This window comes from Lissotriton helveticus, chromosome 7 (genome assembly GCF_964261635.1).
Source record: "Lissotriton helveticus chromosome 7, aLisHel1.1, whole genome shotgun sequence".
NCBI lineage: Eukaryota > Metazoa > Chordata > Amphibia > Caudata > Salamandridae > Lissotriton > Lissotriton helveticus.
The window spans coordinates 1,732,050,486-1,732,072,696 of record NC_136068.1 but is presented as its reverse complement, the minus strand read 5'-3'; positions in this window follow the sequence as shown (position 1 = coordinate 1,732,072,696).

Here is a 22,211-nt window from a genome sequence, read left to right as displayed (position 1 = left end):
TCAAACACCTCCGGTCATGCCAGTTAAACCCTCCCCCTTTTCCTACATAGGAACAGTACAGCAATCTCCTTCTTGCTTTGCCTCTTTGCTAATGCCACTACCATGTCCAATTTCAGGCTGCAGGATAGGTGGTAATAAAGGGCAAAATTCAGTCCCACGCCGCCTCTAGCCCATGTATGTCCGCTTGGCTCTGCCCCTAGGTCACTGTCAGGCTGCCCTGGATGGCCGGAACACACCCCAGGAGACCGGCGCCTCCCCTCTTGTCCTGGGCGCAGGAGCCCCTAGCCACCTCACCTCCGTGTGGCCAGGGTGTAGCAGAGTGTCAAGGGCGGACGTTGGGCACACCTCTCTCGGCCCCCGCAGTGCCGTGACCGTCGCGGCCGCAGTCCAAGATAGCGCCCCGGGCCTTTCCTCTCTAGGGACGCTGTAACAAGCGCAGCCGGTCCTCCTCCCTTCCGGCATGCTGATTGTAAGCAGGGGTCAACGGGAGGTCTGAGAAGGCCACACAGGGGCCGGCTATCACCGCAGATTTATCGTTGCGGGACACATCCCGACAAGGCCGTGAAGCAGGGGCCTTTATTTAGATCAGGGCTGCTCGGGGAGCACCACAATCGCCAGGCATCGGCCGGAGCCCGATCACGGCCCCACAGTTCCGCCCAGGGATCTCCGATCTGCACCGGAGCAGGGGCGCTGCACACCACTTCCTCACACAAAGCGGCGCAGCATGTGGAGTGTCACTGGGGCAGGTAATGAGCGGATTTCAGCGGGATGAAGGGCTGCGCCTCCGGGGAGCTCCGGGCTAAGCAGCCATCTTCGTTGGTGCCTGGCCACTGTGTCTCTTCTTCTTAGCCATTTATCTTATCAAATAGGGGGTATAGCGCACTTTATAATGTTACTTATTAGAATATGTTCTTTTGAGCAGGCCAGGAACTTTGCCTATTAGTTTACAGTTTTACAGTTATTGGTCTATCTGCTACTGTTTAACCTACATCGTCTTCTAAGGGCTCCTTTGATTGTTCCTTTAATTGAGCAAGCATCACCTTCTACAAATATGCATTTGGTGACTTACTGGAGTTCCTTGTCTAAATTGTGCATGTTATTTATTACTTTGGTTCCCCATGTCTTTTGTGGGGAGTCAATAACCAAGATATAGGGCGTCCCTAATCTCTAGTCCATTTTAAACCACCCCATGGGTTTCTGAGCTCCTGCTAGTCCAGGGATTTAGTTGGATTTTGGGCTGTTTTTGGTCTTGATGTACCTCATGATTCGGGTTATGAAACATATGCGACATGGGGTGTTCAGTATCTGTCTGTGTGTTTTATTTCAGCTTCAATCAATCAATCAATCAATCAATCAATCAATCAATCAAATAATTTGTAAAGCGCACTACTTACCCGCAAGGGTTTCAAGGCGCTGAGGGTGGGGAGTGGGGGGCGGGGGAGAGGGGGGCTGTTGCTACTGGTCGAACAGCCAGGTCTTGAGTCATCTCCTGAAGGTTAGAAGGTCTTCAGTTTGTCGTAGGTTGAGGGGGAGGGTGTTCCAGGTCTTGGGGGCATGGTGGTAGAAGGATCTGCCTCCGGTTGTGTTTCTACACATGCGTGGGACGGTCGCCAGGTAGAGGTCTGCGGAGCGGAGATTCCTGTTGCGTAAATGTAGTAAATTGATCCACACATGTAGGTATATTTTAAGTGATATTTATTAAGATGTTAAGTTAGTTAAGATCTAGTAAAGTCTAGCCCCACCAGGAGCAGCCAGCAGGTAGCTCAGCCCCATCTAAACTGTGGCTTATCTTCAATCAGCACCCAACATTCCATGGTGCATCACAGTGCAGAGGCATTCCACTAGAAGGCATGAAGTAGGTAAAGGCATGCATAGGAATATGCAATAGTTAGAATACAACATAACCTAGAAGGGGAGCCGACTGTTGAGTTAGGCTGGGCCGGTCTTGTTGAGTGCCTTCTGGATTCTTTGAAGTCTGTTGATGAGTTTGGTCGGGGCTCCGGTGTAGAGGGCATTTCCGTAGTCGAGTCTGCTGCTGACTAGGGCCTGGCAACTGTTTTCCTTGTGTCTGTCGGGATCCATCTGTAGATCTTGGGGAGCATACGGAGGGTGTTGAAGCAGGTGGAGGAGACAGTGTTGACTTGTTTGGTCATGGTGAGTTTCGAGTCGAGGATGACTCCCAGGTTGCGTGCATGGTTGGTAGGTGCGGGGGGTGAGGAATCCTCTTCACCCTCACCCTCACCCTCACTCTGACCCTCTCCCTGATGGTCCCAGTGACACGCCCTATTGGGCTTAGTAGCGCACTATAAATTGGACTTCATTCATTCATTCATGCCCAGCCACCAAACTCCGACATGCTTGTGCCCTTTCTGTCCTCTAGATTTAAGGAGTCATAAAATCCTGCAGTGAGATGGGCACTCCTGCTGATCCATGGCACTCCAGGTATCTACCAGGACATACTTCACATCAGGAGCCACTGCAGACTGGACCATCCCTAACTCCTCTTACCAGGCCGGCTCCTTCATGGAGGATAACAAGAGCTTGCATCAAACTGCTCCTGGAAGACCAAGGACTAGAAGGTGCAGGTGAATTTCAGGCCCAAAAAAATCTCTGAGGTTTCCACCTGCCATTTGCCGTCACTATTGTCTTCCAGATTTTGGTGAGGGAATGGTTTACCTCCAATCTTTTCCATATAGAAGTACTTTTAACTCCAGGATTTAAAGCAGCACAAATTAGACTCGGTGGGAGTAGTACAGGGTGAGAGATGACCTGCACAGGACCTGGAAGCGGCACAGAGTGAGGCCTCCTTGAAGAAGCACACACGGAATGGCAGAGAAAGTGCAGCCAGAAGAATAAAATACCCTCACTTGATACCTAAATACTATAGATTCATAGTGAGGGAAGCAAACAAGCCTTATCATTCCTAGAAAGGTGCCTTCGCTATCTAAGCCAACACACATATATTAATTCTCTAAACCCTCCATCCTTCCATTTGTTATGTTATTTTATTACCATTTCTATAGCGCTCAGCAGCCCCAGCTAAGGGGCGTCCCGGCGCTTCCTGAAAAAGCAAAGAAGCAGTTGACCTCAGTCACTCCAAGTAGTAACATATCCGGAGCTTACTGGGGGAAAAGGTGAGTTTTGATAGCTTTCCTAAAGGTGAGCAGATCTTTTAGGCTGCGTATCCAGGATGGCAGAGAGTTCCACAATTTAGCAGCCATGAAGCGGAAGGAACGTCCACCCGTCCTTGAGCGCTTCACACGTGGAACAGTTACAAGATTCTGGTCTTCCGATCGTAGAGTACGAAGGGACACGTAGGGGGTAAGAAGTGCCCCGATAGTGGGTGGGGGATCCAATTTGATGATTTTGAATGAAAGGCAAAGAGCCTTAAATTAGATCCGTTTGGCCACTGGTAACCAATGAAGCTTATTCAGGGTACTTGCTACTGAGAGGAAACGGGGTAAGCCGACAAGGTTTCTTGCTGCCGCATTTTGAACCCGCTGTAACCTATTAATCTCTGCCTGCTTAGCTCCTAACAACAGGGAGCTGGCATAATCGATACGGGAGAGAATGGTAGATTGCACTATGATCTGGCGGGTATGAGGGTCAAAAAATTTCAGGATGGGTCTAAGGTTCCGTAGAATCCCAAAACACGTAGCCCATCTATCCTTTCTACCCTTCCATCCAACATTTGACCCACAGTCATCCATCAGTTCTTTCACCCATGCATCCTTCGAGGTTTCCATCTACCATCCTTCCATCCACTCTTTCACCATTCTTTTGACCTTCAGTTCACATATCGATCCATCCATCCTTTCAACCTTTCCCTTCCACCCATCCTTTCATGCTTCCATTTCTGCACCGTTAAGAAAATAGTGAAGATGTAAGCGCCTCTCTTGTGACTTTATGAAATTATGAACTTTTGGAATACGTTGAAAAATAAAAGGATTCAGAAAAAGAAAAAGTTAAAGTTGTTGGTATTATTGCGATGCAATGCATATTAATGCTGTGCACCCTGCACAGGGTGAGATGCCGCTCCCTTCAAGTGGATGATTCATAATCACATAGTTGGGGCTGACTACGATTCCTGGGTAGCATGCGAAAGATAAATACATCAAGGAACAAAGGGGCATATTACCAACGATTAGCGATATTTATCGCTAACGATGCTTAGCAACACATTTTTTACGCTAAGCAACGCCGGAAATTATCGCAGAGATAACTTGCTATTAGCAAGGTTTATCTCAGAAGTGATAAAAATCCTTGCGCTAACTGCCAAATGAGAGATTATCGCTGGAAAACCAACGATAATCTCTCAAAGTTTGGCGTTAGCTTGATGATAGGGGATCACAAACTTAGCCATGATATCCACCTTCCATAGGATATCATGGCTAAGTCAGGAAAATACCAGGTGTAAAAAAAGCAGTGCTAACCGCGGTTAGCGCTGCTTTTTTTTATCACTAACAGAGTTAGCGAAATCCTTGATAATAGGAGAAATGTCGCTTAACAACATTTCTCCTATTATTTTTCTCTGGAACGCCCGCTTTGCATCTCATTAGAGATGCAAGGGGAAGTGTAGAGAAAAAGGGTGCTAACATGCAAATTTGCGTGTTAGCACCCTGTTGCTGATAGGGAGATAATTTTATCTCCGCTTTCTTGGCTTTTGGCCTTGATAATATGCCCCTCAGTAATACAAGAATCAAAAGAAAGGTGTGCACTCTGCCATTCCTACAGTGAAATGTAATTAATTCATACTTTGACACACAGTTTGCCACCAAGCGTCTGACGAAGTGTTGTTTTGGGTATAAAATGGGTCGTAGAGCTTATAGGGTGAAGTGAGCTCTGCTGTCGGAGTTGTGAAGTGGGAAATGCTGTTGACAGTGTGAAATGAGGCGGCCTAGTGGCAGTGTGAAATGAGGCGTGCTTGTGATTTTGTGAAATGAGGCGTGCTGTTGGTGTGAAAAGCGAAACGCTGTTGGCAGTATGAAGGTAGTAACGCTCTTATTGGCACAAAGTCAGTCATGCGGCTTGTGGTGTGTAGAACATGGCACAAGTCGGGGGTACACATGGGTAGACGGCATCCACACACTATTTTTACAGGGTGCCAAGAATTTGAGCTCCACTGAAATATGCTGAACTTCTACCGGTGTCATTTTGAGAAACTGGGACATATTCAGCAGTGCCTACAGGTGGTCTGCTTTCCTTCCAAGCAACGTGCTACTATTTCAGATTCCTGCTGGGCCCAAAACATAGACCGAATATAAAGGGGCATCAGGTCTTTTTTTTTTAGTAGCCTGGCTGGGAGCTGTCTGGAGCTTCACACCTAGATGCAAACACAATGTCTGTGAAACAAAGGCACACAGCTTGTTTGCACTTTGCAGGTACTTGAGAGAAACATGCTTTTGATTTCGTTCAGTCCCTGTGTAAGAGATATATATATAATAATGTTTTTGCTGCTAACAAACGCTAAATAAATGAATTTTTGAATGAAACGCCGATTGCGTCCGTACTTCATACCGTCCTTGGAGCATAGGACTTGGGTGTGGACACTATTTATATATATACAGCATATGAGGGCAATTCAGAACAAAGAACAAACCTCACCTGTTGCCCGACATTTCGAGGAACAACACAACAGTAATCGGAACCTCCTGAAATTCTTTGTAGTAGGCAAACTACCTCCTATGAAGAGAGGAGGGGACAAGATCCGCAAGTTGCGGCAGTTAGAGAATATATATATTGTGAACCTCGACACTCTGATTCCGGGTGGTCTTAATTCCGAGGAGGAAATGACATGGCACCTGGGTGAATAAATTTTGCTGTGCATAGACATTGTTCCTATTTGAGTGTAAGAACAATGTTCTATGATGTATTTGAGTTAGAAATGTTTCCCCAATTATGCCCATGGATAGAACTCAACACTCAGAGCCCCAGCGAGACAACGTAGAACCTCTGGTTTTTAATATGTTTGTTTTTAATTATCACAATTGATTTAAGGTGTAGGCACTTTTCATGGAACAAATATTGGTACCTTGTGATAAGTAGCATACAGTGTGTAGTTTTCTGACAGGTGTGTATTTTCTCTTTCTCTCCCATTTATGTACAGGACCATGAAGGAGTACTATAGGGTGTGGAATAGGTTATGATTAACTACCTATGAGATCCTATGTGAGACTTTCTCCCTTCGCCTCCCACTGGGGAAATTCAAGTTATATTCGAACAATTCTCTGATGGACATTAGCATGATGGACTATAATTTCATTATATGAATTCATCCCATTTGGGATGTATCCAAGACATATTCGAATAATTTCCAGATGGACATTAGCAGGATGAATCGAAATCTCATTTATGAACCCTTACCCAACTTGGGATGTACTGACATATCGATATACTTGCGCTGAACATCTTGAATAAGTATGTTATTTATAGAAGTTTGAATAATTGCTTTTGGATGTAACCATCAGACTGTTGATAAATTGCAGGAGAAAATCATATATTACAATCTACCCCATTTCGGATGATAGGGGATTATTAGTTGGAGATATCATGGAGTTCGCAGATGACTTTGATAAACTTTATGTACACACAAACAATAGATAATGTATTCGCTCTATATGGGATGAATTCGCCACTTGGAATATGATTTAATATACCATGCCTTGGACATTATGCTGCAATAATGTGAAAGGAACTAAGGGGCCTATTATGATTGCGGTGAATCCGCATCCTCGGGGCCGGCGGAAGCCACTGCCGGCCCCGAGGATGCGGATTCACCGCTGCGGTGATTCACAAGACCCCCCGCCAGATTAGGATGGCAGGGGGGTCGGGAAGTCCGTACGCAGCTTTTCCGCCACGGTCCCGCGGCGGAAAAGCTCTAATATGGTGGCGGTGTCTCTCAGACACCGTCCACCATATTAGGAAATGCTTAAAAACATGCTTTTCCGCGGCGGATTTTCCGCCGTGGAAAAGCATGTGGAACTTCAATGCGGGAGCCCGTTGCGGGCCCCCTAGGTGAAGGGGGGTGGGGGTGCACATGGGGGGTACCTATGGTACCCCCCTGCATTTGTATGCAGAGATCGGCAGGCACCGCGCGGTGCCTGCCGCTTTCTGCATACAAATGCAAGTTATGCATTTTTAACATTGCGGCGGGTGCAGCTTGAAGCTGCACCAGCCGCAATGTTAAGGATTGAGGATGTGACCGCCACCCTGGCGGTCACATCCTAATCTTCACGGGGGGAACGCCGCTGCCCATGCGGACGTTCCCCCCTACTCTATGGTGGTGGACGGACTCAGGTCCGTCCGCCATCATAATCGGCCCCTAAGTCTGGGAGTAATCTTACAGATATATGCACTAACAGTTAGCTGTTTACGCTACACACCATTACAAGATGGCCGCCATTGTTAATTGTTCCATGTCTTTTGTTTATGTTTACACGAGCACTCAGTATCGTGATAACTTTATTTAAAGGTTCATTTCGAAAGCACTAATCACCCGTGACCAAGGCGAGTGTGTTTCGCCGAAACGCGTTGGGTTTGTGATTCCGATTGATATCGAAATAAATTTGATTTTCGAGCACACGCGCTCCTTGTCTGGATATTGTGAAAAGCTGGATTGGAGTGCATTGGCATAGCGGCTGCTTTGCTGAGTGAGAAGAAATATATATATATATATATATATCTTCTCCACTCCTGAATTTTCCCGTATAAAACAGGCACTGACACCGTGGGCTGTCGTTTCAGGAACAAGTTTTATTAGGCCAAATGAAAAAGTTGACGCGTTTTCGACGGCTATACCGTCTTGTTCATATATATATTTTTTTGCAGAGTTTTATATAGTGCGAACTAGACCCGAACCGAATCAGGTATCAGAGCGCTCTACATAGCAGCAGTTACGTTACATGAGGACGGACACACATTCATTTTAGTCACGGGGAGATTAAGTGATTTGCCCAAAATCACAGGAGGTTGTTTTGGCGTCGTTACCAAGACTCGAACCCAGATCCCCAGGTCCGAGGTCGAGCGCCCTAGCCGTTAGGCCAACTCCTCTCCCCATATGCTTCTACTGTAACAATGCCAGGTGTGTTGGTTTGTTCCAGTCTATACACACAGAACAATTTCAATACCACTATTGTGTTTTATTTGTTTCATAGCGCTACTCATCCCAATGGTGTATGTCAGACACTTTAAATGACACGCACAGGTTATACATTGGAAATAAATCATTATAGGTGTGTAAATCAATTAACATGTTGTCTTACACAAGATTGTGAGGGTTACAAGGTGTAGGAGTCATGTGTCCTTCATAGCTCACTGTGCAATAGTAGAAGGATTACAATTTCTGAAATGCAAGTAACAAAAGGATCTCTGTGTCAAAAGGAGTAATCCACATACCTCTCTACATATAATAAAAATCTTTCTCCTGCATGTTATATGATGTGCTTTGCAGGTGACACATTAACCCTATCTGCTACTTTGAGTCAAAACTGGGACTTGACAAAAAACAGATCTCTCCAGCAAATGCATTAACCAAACAGTTATTTTACCATTGTTATTATTCCCTGAGATTTACTAGGCACACAGACATCTTTGCAGCAGGTGCCTTAACCCCATAAGATATTTTAAAATTTAGATTTAAAACCAATTAAGCCTAACAGATTTACTGTCACGTTTCTCCTTGTTGCCAATTTCATTTTAACAGAGTTTAAAAAAATAAGTGCATAAATTGAGGCCCAGATTTTATGAACGGGTTTCGTCACGTTTTTGATACACAGAACTCTGCCTCAAAATCTATTTTAGGAAATACAGTGCCACACAAATCCTAAGTGTGTGGCTTTGTAAAAAAAAATTAAAAATTCAAGGTAGTACATTGCTCTGCCTTGTGTCACTTTATATCAAGTTGACATTACATGGGTGGTGCATCTACCTATGTATTTTGATGCATACCCATATTTACAAGGGCCTGTAAACATAGGCTTGTTCCAAATTAGTAGGCATACCTGAGGCTGGCGTAACACGGAGAAATATCTGTATTGCGGCTCATTATTTCCTCTTTCTTGTATGCTGCATGTATGCTGCATTCTGTATTTCACATGCAAAAAAGAATAATAGTATTATAGGATCGTTTTGGTGTGGCTTAGTAAAGAAAAATAAAAGCTGCCTTGCGTTACTGTGCATCAAGTAGGCATTACATGGGTTGTGCATGGACGTTCCTGGACATTCTTCCATGTATTTTGTGTAAAAAGATTATACACAGTCTTCTCAAGGCAGACACACTAGCGATCCCTAGGTCAGATCTCGAGTCCCACTTCACTGTCTAACGATCATTGTTATTCCCGATTTACATGAGGCAACATTCCAGCTAGGCCCTGTTAGTGAGTTTCAGTCTTAGAAGTTCCACAATGGCTTTGGAAAGTCAAATTGTCTCTACGACATAGCTTGCCAGTCAGAGCAAGTTGCCTCCAAGACCCGGCCACCCAGTATTCGGTCTTACCTGCCTTTGCAGTGGTTTGCAGTGCCCTGGCATGCATCATGGGCCTGGGGATGAGTAGAAGTCTTGGTATTTTATTAGGGTACCAGCGGCAGGTCTTGGGGGCTCCTGGATTGTTGGGTAGTTGAATCATTGCTCTTCCTTTGCGGGTCACCCCCTGCTTCTTTTTCATGGCTGCATGCTGCTACAGGATTATGACCCTCTAACTTCACCACAGTCTCCTCCTGGCATGTAGGTGTCGTAAAGGCAAACACAGGTCAACACAGGGCGACTGCCCCTTCAGGTAACAGCACTGCACAGGGCAACAGCCCTCTTCTTGTGTTCAAATATTTTATTGATTTTTGATCATAAATAGACAAGGCCATACAAAAAAGAGCATCTGAGGAAAGGTACAAATAAAATATAAGTTGATAACCAGTGAATTATCTAACAGCTATATAACGGCTTATTACAAGATAAGCAATCTTAAGTACCAACAAATATAATTATATAATGTAGAAAAAGAAAAGACAGAAAAGAAAAGGTAGAAACCCCATTTAAAAGAAAGAAATAGTACAAATTGTCAGACCCATAATAAAATGTTAGTAGAGCTATGTATCTATAATTAAAATACTTATATAATTACGAAATAATCAACAAACTAGAAGTAGTCATGACTGTAAAACTATATAATTATCAATTGGTTTCCAAAATAAACAATAATTGGATGTGTAATGGACAACACATGGTAAAAATTATCCATGTCCACCATGTATGTACTGATAGTAATGAAGCATTTTTCTAATTAGCAGTAATGGATTTCAAAGCAGCTGATATTAAAAAAATCTAAAAGTTTGCCCTCAAGATCTGTCAATATTTTTTTTTTAATAATTATTTTTATTGAAGAAAACAAGAGGAGGCATTACAGATATCAGGTGTCATACTATAGAATACAGTACAGTATTAGATGAGCGAAAAAGGCAATGCAGATAAATAATTACACAGGAGTATATGACGTCAACGTAGTTACGCATATAAAGAAGGATAGACAATATGATAAACAACCTAGTTTAACTTCCGTCTGCAAGACCCATCCACCCAAGATACAGGATAATTAAGGCCGGAGTAGACACCCAGATAAGTGAGAAAATCAATTTAGGATAAACTACCCACCTCTCGTAAAGGGAAAGAAGTAAAGAAAAAGGCCATAGAACAAAACAAAGACAAAATAACAAACCCCCCCCAGACCCTCCACCCTGCACCCCTGCAATGGCTACGGCCTAACCCCACTAGCAGCGTGCCTGTCGCCCAAGAACTAACCCTAAAAGAAGGAAAAGAGCGGAGGAGGAGATATCAAACAGGCCCCCTGTCTCCCTTACCCCCCGCCAGAAGCGACCGCCCCGAAACATAATCAAGACAGTATGAAGCTATGATTACAAGCCAACCGGGGGAGTTAGCAAAAACCACCCGACTCCCACATCATTATAGGTTATAAATCCCGTATCGAATCAAGGTATTTTATCAAACCCAGGCAGTCAAGTTCAACCCTGGCCACTCCGATTTTTCGTGCGAGCCCTCCTCGCCCGAACCGCCATCTCAATGGAAGAATCAGAGCGCTCAGAAAAGTCAAAGTCAGTGCAGTAGGATCGAAACCAAGATACTAGTTCTCGATGTCCACAAATCAAACGAGGATAGCTGTCCACCAAAAATGAGTCACAAGAACGTGGTTGAACCAATAGGGAGGAAAAGGATAATGTATCACTCCAATAGTCACTGAGGAACTTATTACGGCGTATAAAACTGTCCATGTCTATCTTGGGCGGTATCGGGATTTAGCAGGATGAGCTTACGATAGTCCCAGGCTCGCTGGCTGTTATTTGGGAACCGATCAAACACATCAAATCTGGCTTCTGCACGGGGTCCTCAGTCTCAAGCGTACCCTGCTCCGCGGGTACCACAGCTTGCTGAAAACCTACCGGAGGGTCGTAGTCCGGTCTCAGGCAGATATCGTCCACTGTTACAATCATTTTCTGGATGATGGCGGTGACCTGCGAGTGGAGCGCCCCAATGGCGGCCATTACGGCCTGCAGCGATGGCGTACCTTCCGCCCGCTCCATCCCCTCTCGTGAAGCGACAGAGCAGGACTCAAACCCCGGAGGTCGACTACCCCGGGGTAACAGGCACATGTGAGGCCGTGACAACGATGGGCGCTCTCAGTCTCGCAATATCGACACCTTCGCCGCCGGCGAGGGCCCAGGCCCGTCGACCCCGGGAGGCTAGCAGAGTCTCCGGGCGACAGACCCACGACCACAGCAACCGGTGCGTCACGCTGCTGTATCCTCGGAATCAACCGATCACAGTGTCGCCATCCAAAACAATCAGAATATACCCCACTTCGGGAGACGGGACGCCGCCCAAGATCTGTCAATATTACTAACATTAACTAACATTAATCTTTATTTCGGCACAATTGGCCATAAAAGATGCATAAAACATACAGTACATAGCATATTTGTAAATAGAGGAAAACTGGTTTTACAGATAGTCGGGTGCAGTTTAGGAATGCAATACAATAAAATACATAATTTAGTTAAGAAGGCAAGCATAAAAAATATATAAAAAATAATTTCACCAGTTCCAGAATTAAAATTATTGACAATAAAATACTTGAATGTACAACACATTGATTAAATCAGAAGAGCAGCACCTTAGTTACAAATACAGAATAGTTAGAATCATTTGCAATTTGTATTTATAGTTCCAAGCCCTTTTTTTTCCGTACGAAGCTTATTGAAAGTAGAAATCTACTGACACCAAAAACAATCCCTTGCCTAGTATCCGTTTTTATAATCCTATACACCTCCTTATATGAACGGACACCTATAGCATTACACAGTGGCTTGATCCATCTTTTCCTGGCCATCTCGTATACTGCACAGAAAAAGAGGATATGTTGTTCATCCTCCTTAGAGCAATTCTGACAGAGTGGGCATAATTCACTAGTTTTTGTTTCACTTGACCTATACCACCTTTCCAGAGTTGTATTGATTTTCAATATTCCGTATCTAAATTTCATGTAAAGGCTTTTGGCCAACGCTGGACAAACTTCATCTAAAAAAACCTCAAAGTACGGAGCATCCTTGAATATCAAAAAAATCCTTATCAGTGATCCGCCAGTATGGCCAGTGGACAAGTTATGTGCTATGTGGGCCCAGAAGGTAGTTTTCACCAATTTTTGTGAGGCCTGCGTCAAACTTTTAGGATCTTCCCAGAATTGCGACAACCCAATTCTAATTAGCCAAATGCGCACATGTTTTAACCTTACATTAGAATTATGCAAGTCCTATCTCATTATTTCTTGGAGTCCGTCTCTGCAATCTACAAGCTCTGGTGTACAACAGAGTCTTACCCAAAAAGATAATGGTCGTATGATTACATAATGGTCAGTGCACCTCATGTTTAAATCTAGCATTAAGGGTATTAGTGGAGTACGTTTTGGTAGCTTCAAAAGGCTTCTATAAAATGTATTTTCACTTATCATAAAAACATTCCCAGCTATAGGACCCCATATTTCTGCACCATATAACGCTGCAGACTGGACCTTGAACCTAAAGACTTAAAGTGCCGGAGAAACGGCCTTACTAAGGCTCGCCCCATGTTTTTTCAGGATCGGAAGAGTGTTCTGGGTTAGTATCAATTTGCTCTTCTCCACTTGGGTTTTCCATGAAATCTTTGAGTCTAATGAAACTCCCAAGTAGACAAAATTCTGTACTAATTCAAGCTTTTGATCATTTAAAAATAGATTTCCCCTAAAAGTTTTGTGAGGGTTTATGGCCATACATTTAGTCTTTTTCGTATTAATCTCTAGGCCTTTTTTGTTGCAATACAGTTGGAATGAGTTTAGAAGGGATCGCAGACCTCTCGGAGTTGAGAAATTAGTATTGTATCGTCTGCAAATAACAGGGCAGAAACCCTTCCCCTGTTCAACTTGGGGGAATCATTGTTACAATCTTCTAGGTGAGCTGGGATATCGTTAACAAACAAAGAAAAAAGCTTAGGAGCCAACACGCAACCTTGGCGGACTCCTCGCTTTATCGTGATAGCTTTGGTTAATTCTCCGTTTGGTCCCCAGCGCACTCTTGCGTAATTATTTTCATGTAACCTTATGATCTGTTGAAGTAAACAGACGGGGAGCCCCAGTGAATACAAGGAATCCCATAAAAGATCACGTGAAACTAAGTCAAATGCAGCCCTGAGGTCTACAAAAGCAACATAAATGTGCCCTTTCCTTAAATGAACATACTTCCAACAAAGACAGCAAAATCTAAAAACTTGATCAATAGTGCTTATTCTGCTCCTAAAACCAGCTTGGAACTTGGTAAGTATAGAATTTTCTTCCATCCATAAGTTCATTCGTATTAAAATGTGCCTAGCATATATTTTCTGTAAAATATCCATTAAACTAATCGGGCGGTAGTTGGATGGCTCATTCCTGTCGCCCTTTTTAAAAATTAAAACGATTTCCGCGCCCTTCCAACTATCTGGAAAATCTGCACCAGCTGCTAGTATATTACGCAAATGGTTAATATATGGCGCCCAGACATTAATCTCATGTTTGTATAGGTCACCTGGGACTTTATCTAAGCCTGGAGCCTTGCCATTTGTTACTGCATTGATGGCTAGCTCGGTTTCCTCTATAACAAACTCTAATGAACAATCACAAATTATAGACCAGGGTAAATCCTTATCTCGTGTCTCCATATCCTCCGGAGATTTATATAAATACGAGAAGTGATCGACCCATGTCTGTTCGTCTAAGAACGCAAAAGTAGGATTCCAGATAACTGGGTCCCCAGACCTAGCTCAAGTTGTGGCAACTGACTTCAATGATCAGTGAAACCTTGCAAGAAAGAAAATTTTCTTTCTAGTGTCCCCAAACTCACCGGAGTTGCCCCACGGTGACATGCTTCATCATTGGGGCCATCCCAGTTCTCTATGAAGAGGGGCGTGCTGCGACTCACGGACTACGCAGGAGCACTTTTTTGTGAAAGACTAAGTGTAGTGCAGACAAGTGGTGGAGTGGGTTTAGGTGAGTTAAAAATACCGTGCTTAGTGGGCCTCAACAGATTTATTATGCTCCTAAACAGGTATATTAAAAGTGGGGTGTGTATCACTGTCAATCAACCTATAATGAGGATTGGTTCAGTGAATGGTCAACATATTTCATGCTACCCCTAGCATTTCTTCAGGACCATACAGGGACCAGCCCTGTATTTGCCACTCCTATGTCCCCGTAATAGGGAGTGAATAAATAAAAAAACACTCTTGTTTACCATAAGCATGTGTCATATTAGAAATACATACGTTTGTACTGATTTCAGATTCTGTGAAGAGAAAACACACATAATTAGTGGTCATTATACCCTTCCAAAGGGAAGGGTCACATAGTATACCTTCATGCCGCAATCATCCTTTATTACCGTGGATGGTTGCACCATATTGGTGCGTGCAGACTTACATGCCCGGTGTTGACCGTTTAATACGCGTAGTGATTGTGAATTCACACATAAAAACAACACAGGACCTAATGTGACTGGAACGATAGACACAAAAAACATACAATAGATACATAAATAAAATAGGACTCTCGATATTTACTTGGTATCGTGCTTAATAGCACTTCATGGTCTCTCAGGGGGTGCGATTTCACCTTGTGGACACACTGCTGTTGGTCCGTAAAAAAGTAAAGATCGATAGATGTCAGTTTTCCCAAAGTAACTCTAAGTTTAGTATGGACGCCATAGTCATTCGTCCAATGCCAAATAGTTCTATTAGAAAGAGCGCTTACTTCCTCATAGATGAAAACGCTCGGTAATAACTATTTTCAGCCTCCCCGTGACCGCATCTCGGCAGCTAGACCTGGAATCTATCAAACATCGAACTGACATTGATACAAACACAAGTACTAAATAAAGGCTTAGGGTTTGTACCTACCCCTGACACTGACAAGTTCAAACTCTGTTGTGAGCTTAAAGAATTTCTCAGAAAATTGAAACTCCAAGTCTTTTTCAAAGATAAAGAGACCAGTGACCAGACTAAATCAGACACAGGACTCAGAAAAAAGTTAACTTTTGTCCCCCCCATCTGCAAATTTACCAGTCGAGATTTTGGCATTTGAAAAAGTCATCATGAAGGAGGTGAAAGAACTAGACCCACGGACAGTCAAAGTGTTCCAGAATATAAGCAATGCGGAATTGCAAGCAATACAGGAACTATCTAAGAATAGTACACTGACTATCAAACCAGCAGACAAGGGTGGGGCTATTGTCTTACAAAATACATCAGACTATAGACAAGAATGCCTACGACTTCTAGCAGATGCCAGAAATTATATCGTCATCAAAGAGGACCCTACAGAACGGTTGAGAATATCTATTGCGTACCTAATTGAAGAGTCATTAGCCAAGGAATGGGTGAGCAAAAAAGAAACCGAATTCCTAGTTAACAATAAACCGGTGATCCCTTATTTCTACACAATTCCCAAAATTCATAAACGCATGGACAAACCACCGGGAAGACCTATAGTCTCTGGTATAGGTTTATCCTAGAACCTCTTTCAAAATACGCTGACGCATTTTTAAGACCCTTGGTGCAAAAAATAGACACCTATCTGCAGGATACAAAGGATGTTCTCTGTCTACTGAAAAAACAAAGTTTTGACCCCACGTCCAGCATTCTCATCAGCCTGGACGTGGAGAGTCTTTACACAAGTCTTCCGCATAAAGAAACCCTGTAAATACTAGAAGAGGTCATCTTCGACTCTGAATGGGACCCCAAAACACCAAGATATTTGGTTTTGGAGTGTTGCCGACTCGCCCTCACCGAAAACTTTTTTCGTTTTGAGGAGACATTGTACCGCCAACAACACGGGACCAGCATGGGCAGCACTTTTGCGCCAAGCATAGCAGGATTGTATGTACATCATCTTGAAAAGAATAAGATCCTGCACACTGTGAACCACCACAGGCACCAAAATAAATTATGGAAGCGCTATATCGACGACGTTCTAGTGATATGGGAAGGAAGTGTGGAAGAAGCACACTGTTTTTTCGACTGGCTAAACCAACAGGACAAATTCCTCAGATTTACCAATACTATGAGCAGCTCCCACTTGGTATTTTTGGACTTGAATATTTTGGCAGATGCAGGAACCCTGATAACAACTACGCATTTTAAGCCAACTGCGAGAAACTGCTTATTGACCTACGACAGTTTCCATCCGAGACACCTCAAACAAAATCTTCCATTTAGACAGTACTTAAGGTTAAGGAGGAACTGCACTAACAAACAGGACTATTTAATGCAAGCGGAAGACCTAAGCAAGAAACTAAAAGTAAGAAACTATCCAAACAAACTTATAAAGAATGCCAAAAAGAGGGCCGGAAATAATCACAGAGACGCACTTTTGGAACCCAAAGTAAAAAATACCGCTGAGAACCAAAGACCAATTTGCATCACAACTTTCAATAAAGTGTCAGACCAAGTGACTAAAATAGTGAAAAAACATTGGACAATTATCAACAGTGGAGACCTTGACATACCTTTGCCAATGTTCAGCCATCGCCGAGGGATGAACCTGAGAAACTATTTGGTCCATACTCGCCCAAAACCAACTGACACTACTATCAGACTACAACCTTTACCAAATGGCCACTACCCGTGCAACAACTGTAGTGTTTGTCATTTGACGTCAATCGCCAAGACAGTCACCTTCAATAACAATACCACATGGCAGCTAAAACAATTGTCAAATTGCAATATTAGTGGTGTTGTGTACTTGATTACCTGTGTTTGCAATTTACATTACATAGGTATGACCACACGCAAGGTCAGCACCCGGATAGTTGAACACAGGAGTAATATCCGGTACAAACGAGCAACTACACTCATGACGACCCACTTCATTGAAAAGAACCATACACCCAAGGACCTAACATGGGTAGTGCTGAAATGCATAAAAAACAAAGAGAACCAGGAAAGAATACTCCATGAGCGTGAACAAAGATGGGTGTTCAAACTCCATACGGATACCCTGGGGCTCAATGATGATATCCCGTGGGACGCTTTCAGGAATTAATACAACTCTTATACTCCACATGAGGCGCCTACATGAATTCACGACCCACATCTAAATATGGCACCAGCACCATTATACAACAACCTTGTGTGCATTGAATCCCATCCCTACTATGCAGTACGGGATTAGTGCACAAGGAAGAACAAGCAATGGTTTGTATGACATTTGCAACCTACATGGTAATTAAATAACAGTAGCACTATGATGCCTTTTAAACTCCTCCTGGCCTTTATTTATTTATTTTCATAAGAGGGTGTCCACTGACACGGTCATTCCCCTTTTGGGATTTCTAAGGAGTAGGTCAATTCGCAATATCGATTTATTTTCCCAGAGTTACAATCAGCAGGACTAATCTTTACCAACTCTTACTATCATCTTGTTAAAAGGATAGTTCATTCGTTTTTTTCCCCCAAATTGTAGTTTTTAAATGCATCTTACTGAATCGAGTGGCTAACCCCTCTCCCACGTAACTCGTCTCACATTCACAGTCATTTTCTTCAATATCCTTTATTGCAACACGAGATTGCATACTCGCAAGATGGCCGCTATGACCTCCCGGTCTAGCAGTTAGGCAGCAAACCGGGAAGTCTTTGTCCACATCTTCGCCTCCGGAGCCACACACGACTGAGATGCGGTCCCGGGAGGCTGAAAATAGGTATTACCGAGCGCTTTCATCTATAAGGAAGTAAGTGCTCTTTCTAATAGAACTATTTGGCATTGGACGAATGATTATTGTGTCCATACTAAACTTAGAGTTACTTTGGGAAAACTGACATCTATCGATCTTTACTTTTTTACGGACCAACAGCAGTGTGTCCACAAGGTGAAATCGCACCCCCTGAGAGACCATGAAGTGCTATTAAGCACGATACCAAGTAAATATCGAGAGTCCTATTTAATTTATGTATCTATTGTATGTTTTTTGTGTCTATCGTTCCAGTCACATTAAGTCCTGTGTTGTTTTTATGTATGAATTCACAATCACTTCGCGTATTAAACGGTCAACACCGGGCATGTAAGTCTGCACGCACCAATATGGTGCAACCATCCACGGTATTAACAGATGATTGCGGCATGAAGGTATACTATGTGACCCTTCCCTTTGGAAGTGTATAATGACCACTAATTATGTGTGTTTTCTCTTCACAGAATCTGAAATCAGTACAAACGTATGTATTTCTAATATGAACGCATGCTTATGGTAAACAAGAGTGTTTTTTATTTATTCACTCCCTTTTACGGGGACATAGGAGTGCAAATACAGGGCTGGTCCCTGTATGGTCCTGAAGAAATGCTAGGGGTAGCATGAAAAATGTTGACCATTCACTGAACCAATCCTCATTATAGGTTGATTGACAGTGATACACACCCCACTTTTAATATACCTGTTTAGGAGCATAATAAATCTGTTGAGGCCCACTAAGCACGCTATTTTGAACTCACCTACACCCACTCTACCACATGTCTGCACTACACATAGTCTTTCACAAAAAAGTGCTCCTGTGTAGTCCGTGAGTTGCAGCACGCCCCTTTTCGTAGAGAACTGGGATGGCCCCAATGAGGAAGCATGTCACCGTGGGGCACGAGTGAGGGGACACTAGAAAGAAAATTTTCTTTCTTGCAAGGTTTTACTGATCATTGAAGTCAGTTGCCACAACTTGAGCTAGGTCTCGGGACCCAGTAATCTGGAATCCTACTTTCGCGTCAAGACTTTGGAGGGCGACCTAGTCTCTTATTCCTCCGTTCTCCCCCCTGGTTTATACTTGTTCGTCTAAGAACACATCCTTGGCCACTCTTCCTGTATGATTTCCAGTAGCCACCAACCTCCAGAACCCTGCTTGGCCCTTATTCTTTGCTGCCATCAACAGGTCAGACCAACTTTCTTCATCCCAATTCAATCTAGCATTCGCCTGAATCATCTTGTATTCTTGTCTTGCCATCTTAATCCCTTCCGCTGATTTACTTTTTATCGCCTCTCAGAGGCTGGCCTTACCAATGTGGCAGCCCTTATCATATCATGGTTTTCTATCAACTAAATTGTTTTTTTATGTTGATTTTTATTTGGCATTTTGGTAATATATGGTACTAATGACCTGAAAAACCTATTATGCAGATCAATAAAGGTATTGTCCCCTGCTGGTAAACTTATGTAGCTGGAAAATGTGTCTGCTAAGAGCGAGTAAATGCCAGCTAACACTGTTCCATGATCCAAAATTTGTGCCCATTTAAGAGAACGTCGGTTATTACTAACTATTAGGGCATCATTATTTATATTTAGCAAATCAGAGCTCTCGTTCTTTACAGTACCACTACATAATAAGTTAGGGTCAAAGAGCAATTGAAGTGGACAATGGTCACTTTCAATCCTAGGTATAATCTCAAGGTCGTATAAATATGGCCAGATATCAAAGGAGACTAAGATATAATCAATCTTGCTTTGGGAATTATTTTTAACAAAGGTCGAAGCCTTTAGAGAGTCCTAGGGGAGACGACCATTACAAGCCCTCAGCCCATATACGGTAGTCAACCTCATGATTACAATAATACAGCATAAGACAATTTATCAGTGACATTCAATATTTTGGTTACAATATTGCAAACATCCCTTCAAATCCTACCAATGATAACACAGACAAAGAGCAATTCCAAAATACACTAGAATTCAACAATTTTGCATTATGTGAGCTAAACTGAATTCACAGGCTATTGAACAAAATAAATGCATTAGTTTAATACAGTGAGACAGGTAACCATCCTGAGATGTTATTCAGCCAAATTTTCTACCAAATATCTAAGGAAAATTAGATATCTAACACTTTATTCCAAAAAGAAGTTAGAAAGCTAATGTTATCACCAGCACTTCCATTCAATTTTTTTTTATAAAAGAGAGATACAGCATGAGGTGAGGAGTTCATCATTTGGATATACACAGCCAAGTCAGAGGTCATATCCTGAGAACATTTATTAGGAAAAAAATCTAATATTGAACTACACAATAGTTCATATTTAAAACTATCTGTAGATTTTAACTTGAACAATTGTTGCAATTTATCAAAGGATAAAAAACGAATTGTTATGTTATATATCTTCAAATAGAAAATCCCAGCTTTAATCCAGGAATTCAAAAATGTTAGGATTCTAGTTAATTTAAGTCTATGATTGTACCATAATGGCATTGAAAAATTGAATCAAGATCATGTAATATTAATGTTGTAGATTTCACAATTGCTTGTTTCTGAAGCAAACTCATTGAATTAGACATAGTGACTAATGCAGGCAATGGAAATGGGGCAACCAAACTTTGTTCAATAGTAAGCCAAGTGGGAGTATTGTTAGGTGTTGTGGATTGAAACCATAATGTACTTTGCTTTAAAATGAACGCTTTATAATACTTTAAAAAATCAGGTAAACCTAAACCACCATTATTCTTAACTGACTTCAATTTCTTATAGCTTATGCGACGAGGTTTGTTATTTCAAATAAATCTGGTAATGATAATATACACATTTTTATAGATTTTAAGAGGAAGCTTTGTAGGCATCATGGAGAGAAAGTAAAAGATTTTCGGAGCAATAACCATTTTCATAGAATCAATCTTTCCCCACCAGGTTATATAAAGTGCAGACCATTTTTGAAATTTGTCTTTGATATAGTCTTCAATGCATTCACAATTTAATGAAACTGATTGCTTTATGTTATGTGAAAATAATACACCCAGGTATTTGATTTTATCCCTGACCCAAATGATATCTGTGTTTGGAACCATAACAGGCACACAGTGAACATTTAAAGGGAAAAAATCATGTTTTTAGTATTTAGTGAATATCCTGAAAATTGAGAATAAGTGTTAATTATATTTAGTTATGAGAGAACAGATGAAGCCAGATTTCCAATATAGAGAAGTACGTCATCAGCATATGCAGAGGATTTAATAGGAACATTATTATTAGTAAGACCTTCAATTTACATAGAATTTCAGATTGCAAGTAACAAAGGCTCTATTGAAAGTAAAAAAAGTAAAGGCGATAACGGACACTCATGTCTAGTACCTCTGTAAAGTAAAAATGTATTAGATATCTGACCATTAACAAAAAGTTGAGTAGATGGACCTGAATATAAAGCTAAAATCCTACAAATAAATGAATGTTAGACCCGGGATCCCTGGTTGACTGAGGTAGGTACCTTAGGCCAAATAGGGACCTGCGTTTCCACGTCAGGGAAAGGAAGAACACCTTCTGAAATAGCCCCCGCTCACCCCCTTGGTAGCTTGGCACGAGCAGCCAGGCTTATCTTGAAGGCAAATGTGTAAAGTATTTGAAACCACACTCACAGCAACCCAATGATGACACCACAAATGGACTCCACACGAGTTTTATAAAAAGGAATATACATTTTATTTAAATAGATATACGATAAGACCACACGATATAATTCCAACATATGAGTATTTGTAATATTCCTCCTGGCTGGTTGTTAGGCCAGCCAGCCCTTGTAAGTTCTGGTGATATTAATGAGCACTTCTAGACATTCCACTGTAGTCCTAATACATTGTTATGCAGTTCGTACTGCTGAAATCAGGCACTTTACAATATAGAAATAATGTAA